Below are 4874 nucleotides of genomic sequence, written 5' to 3' on the forward strand. Positions count from 1 at the left end.
GGGCCGGCGGAGGGGGGGCGTTTAAAGGGCCGCGGGCGCCGGGTGGGGCCCGACACGTGGGCCGGGCGGGGCGGGGCTGCGGGGGGCGGCGCCCGCGGGGGTCCGGGGTCCGCGTGGGCAGCCGCGCTGAATATCGTGGCAGCCTAGGGGTTAGGGGAGCCGCCGTCGCCGAGATCGGTCCGTTATTTATAACGCAGTCGGGCTTGAGCGCCCCAGGGCCCTCCCTTGAAGGAAGCTGAGGACGGGGCTCAGGGTGCGGACGCTGCCTTCGCCTGGCTGCCTTTGCTCTGGAAGTTTTCCTTCCGCCGCTGCCTGGAGGGAGGGCACCCAGAGAACCCCATCGCGCCTGACACCAGGTCACCACGGCGCCTGCAGTTGGGGTTGAAGCATGACCTCAGCTTTTAGTCACTGCTGCCTCCTTCCAGATCTTCTCCTCGTTAGAAAACGCCCTGTCAACAAAACCTCCTGCACCGGGAGTTAGAGCAGCAGTGGACTTCCCCCAAACAAGGCACTCTGAACGCAGCTGCGTCCTAAAGACAGGCTGTGGCCCCCCAGGACCTCCCTAGTGCGTCAGAACGCTTCGCCAGCCGCCTCCCCGAGGTCACCCAAGGTAGCCTGTGACCTGCTAAGGACAAGCGGAGCTGGAGAGCGTTTTTGGAACAGGGCTGGGTTTAAGCAGGATCTGCTTAATGACACATGTCCAGGATGCCTGTTTGTAGTTGCCCCCCGACCCCACAGAAAGCCTGGAATCGCGGGGACCCATTCTTGTGTTTCCATCTCCAGACACGCATAACCACTGCACATGGGGGGCAGACCCACGGTTGTCTGTGAGTGAGTGAGTGAATGAATGAGAAAAGCAGAACAGCCTCACTGTGACTGTCCTGTGGAAACTGCCATCAGGGGTGCCCGACATTGTGTGCAGCACGGGCCATGTCATGTATCTGATGTTGGGGTCTTATGTGGTCAAACAGAAAAAAAAAATATTCAGCAAATGCTCTTCCTGGGCATCTTTTTACATTTGCATTTTCAAAGCTAATAGGTTCCCTGTAAGTCAGTCTTCTGTGATGGTTGAACATTTGCTGGTGCCCAAGTGTGAAGTTCTCTCAGCAGGCCACAGGAGGCTGGCTAGAGTCAGTCTTTAGCCGGGACAGATGTGATGAGTAATTTAAAAATGGGCTGAGAGCTAAAAGCGCTGCCCTCCATCCTTGTTTTAACTTTCCTGGCACCTTGATTCACTTCATAGCTAACAAAGAGCAGCTGTGGCTTGCTTCTCTCAATTTACTAGTAGCCGCAGCTCTGAGTCACCCGTCCTTTCATTCAGCACCGCCGCCGGCCTGCCTGGCAGGAGCCAGGCTCTGCGCTAAATGCTAGGATTCAAAGCTGCCCAAGAGCTCGTGGACCGCGGAAGACACACCTGTTAACAAGCTGTCACTGTAAACGGGGACACGTGCTTTAATCGTGGTGTGTGTCCAGTACTGTGGGAGCCGTTGAGACAGGCCCACGTGGCTGTCTGGAAGTAGTGACCTTTGAAATGGATCCTGAGACACTGCAGAGGCTCACCAGGACAAGAAGAGCGACAGGGCAGCGTAGGACAAGAGTTGGGCAAATGTAAGAGGCACAGAGGCGGGAAAGCATCCGGCGTGTTCAGGGAGACAGACAGCTCACAGTCAGGGCGTTGTGTGTAGACCACGGGCACCAGAATCGCTGGCCAGAAACTGGTTATTCATAGGACCCTCTCTCGAGCATCCATGGGTGCCAAGAAAGCAAGATTTGCATGTTGAGAAAAATTACTCCATGTCAATTTGGAGGCCAGAGCAAGGACAGTGTAGAGGCGGGATATGGTGATGCTAGATACCTGGCCCTGAGCGAGGGTGGCGCCATGCGCTGGAGAGGCCTGGCTGCATTTGGGAGTCTTGTAAGAGGTGAAATTGATTTATTTAGTAACTGATTAGATGTTGGGGGAGAGTCTGGCTAACTCTGGATTTTCTGGCTTCGGCAAATAAGTACATGGGATCCTAATAGTCAAAACAAGGAGACGGAAATGGAAGCAGATTGAGGCATGCTGTCATGTTAAGGTTGAAGTCCCTGGAGGGTATTTTGAGGAGGGGGCCCGAGTTTGAGTTTCAGAGGTTATTAGGTTCCAGGAAATAGACCAAGAGAAAAGCATTTAATTGGGGCAATGTAGTTATCTTTGCTCATCTGAGTTACTTGTCAGGCTGCAGTTTTGTACATAAATGTCACCCTTTGTCTTCTGGTAGCACGTCCTAAGCCTCCATAGACAGGACAGATCAACAGCAGCCATCCCCAAATCATGGGAAAGTCATATAAAGGAAAAGAAATCTTTCTTTTTAAAACTGAAAATGAGACCTTGTTATATCCGGTAGAGTGCCAATAAAATATGACTCATCCACAGACTTGAGCCCTTGACATTCTCAGAAGGCTCACCCATGACCTTCATGAGTCTCCAAAATCATGAATGTCACATTGACAGATACTTTCCACTCCACAAAGCAGGAAAGTGTAACTGAAAAATGTAAAGGATCCTTTAATGGTTCTATAAAGATGGGGCCAAGGTAATTTCTAAAGCTACTGAAATAAATTTTGCCATTAAAATAAACTCCTTACTTTATTACAGCTCTACCTTATTAACTCCATATTTCCCTGACTGCAAAGAAAAAAAAATGTGACCCACAGGATGAGAATTACCCCATAGATGTCCATGAGAAGAGCTGAGCTGGGCGGGGACGGAATGACAGGTGTTGGGTGTGGCCCACCAGCTAAGTGTGTCTCAGCAAAGGACCTCAGGACAGGGCCCTTTCCAGACCACCCATTGGAGACGGTTTTTGTCTAGGAGTTTTCAGTCTGTAAAATGGCAGTGGGCCACTCACCTGCAGCTCCAATGCGAGTCCTCTGAAGTGCCAATGTCACTGCACTGCTCTTCTAAGCTTGTCTCTCTCGGCATGGTGTGTCCCCCTGTCTCTGGGAGCACTTTTCATGCTGTGTCAGTTGTTTGCTCTCACTTGTCCCCATTCAGTAGGCAGGTCGCTCCTAATGGGAATGTGTCATCATGTCCAGCCCACTGCCTGGCATCTAGGAGCTGCTCAGTAAATGTCTGAATGACTCATTTTTTCAAAATCTGAGAAAACATTATTTCCCGTAACGTCACATGAGCTCTGTCTCCTAGCCTACAGCAAGCCTAGGTTTTTACCCCAATTCTTTCTGTACGGCACCTCTTGGTCCCTTTACTGTTTCCCCAATGTGCTTCCTTGAGGTGAAGCGATGCCCTTTGTCTCAGAGCGCAATGCACCATCTCAGGGGTTATCTGTTCTGGGCACCAAGAAACGGAAGCACTTCAGGGACAAGACATGGATGACAGTCGTTCTTCGTAACTTCATTCGGGTTGGCTCTCAGGCCCAGCACAAATGCGCCTTTGTGCTTCATGCTTTCGATGTGCCTGTGCGTGACAGAGCCCCCCAGTTCCCGGGTCAGGGCTCTGGAGCACACTCCTGGATGCTGGCCTCTCGCCTTCCTCACAGGCCCCTCATTCAGCCTACCATGACCTCGCGCCCGGTCTTTCCAGAAGCAGGGCCATCTCTGACTTTATTTTTCCTGTTGATTGACTCAATACTCAGTTTGTCAAGTGAGTGTTTTAGAAACTCTGGGTCACAAGGGCCTATTATCTAGTTGACCTTGGCAAGGGTTTTCAGAAACTGTAGGACAGACTACCAAAAGCTGCTGAGGAATTACGTCTGGAGCTGTTAAAGTGGAGATGGTTCTATTGAGTGTAGACGGGCAAAAGGTTAAATGAACCCTCAAGGTCCTTGAACACAGGATTAAGGACACGACTCTTGTTTGGTTGTGAACGCTTCCTACTGCCACTTCAAGTCAGAGTAACCGATTTCTCCTCCAGGCCAGGCAAAGAAACAACAGGAGTAGACCATGGCAATGGACTTGGGCTGCTTTGCCGAAGGCGATGAGCCCACGATGTGGCAGCTGCTTCAGGTAGCCAGTGCTTATCAAGCTTTCCCCTCCAGCCTCACAGTACATCAGGCTGCAGACCCTGAAGGGTGCTGGAGATCCTCAGCTGACCTGTTGTGGGTCACGGTGCCCGTGCCTGGACATTGAGTCCTTTTCTCAGTCTTCATCTGCAGGGTTCGATGCTCTTCTCTTCTTTTAATCCACGATTCTGCAAATCCTGATGCACCTGCTCGCTCCTTTGTCTCCTCTTGCTTCCCCCTCCCCTCCCTGTTCCTAGGGGTGTCTCCTCCCCTCCCTGAACTCCTGAGAACACTTATCCATGCTGTAGGCTTTAACTATTATTTTCCGTAATGGCTTCCAAGTTTGTCCCTCCAGCCCCAAGATTTCCCTTGAGCTCAAGGCCAGCACATCCATCTTCCCACGAGATGTTTCCTTTTGGATGAATTGCCATCTTCTCCATCTCAGTGAGTTGATACCCCTCTTGCTGAAAGTCAGGGTGCCCTCCTGACTACCCCGTTTCTACCTCTCCATCTTTGCCTCTCTTCTCCAGCACATTGAGGCAGAGCAAATTCGATCCGGAATCTCCTTATCGTAGAAACTTCCAGTGTTTTCTTGTCACTCTCAAATTCACCACAAGTCTATCAGGTTGGTATCGCAGCTCCATGATGGGACCCCAAGCAGCTTCCTAGCCTTGTCTCCCTCTACGCCCAACATGCCTGGGCTCCGGCCCACGCAGATGATGCACCATTCCCTCGGCAGGCCTCCGTCCTTTCTTCTTCTGACTTTAAGCTCAGTCCTTCCCTGCGTGTTTTAATCCCACCCTGCACCACGGCAATGATGATAATAGCAACGGTTTGTCTTACATAAGTCTGCGAGGTAGTATCATTATCCTCTTT

This window comes from Hipposideros armiger, unplaced genomic scaffold (genome assembly GCF_001890085.2).
Source record: "Hipposideros armiger isolate ML-2016 unplaced genomic scaffold, ASM189008v1 scaffold_6, whole genome shotgun sequence".
NCBI classification, from domain to species: domain Eukaryota; kingdom Metazoa; phylum Chordata; class Mammalia; order Chiroptera; family Hipposideridae; genus Hipposideros; species Hipposideros armiger.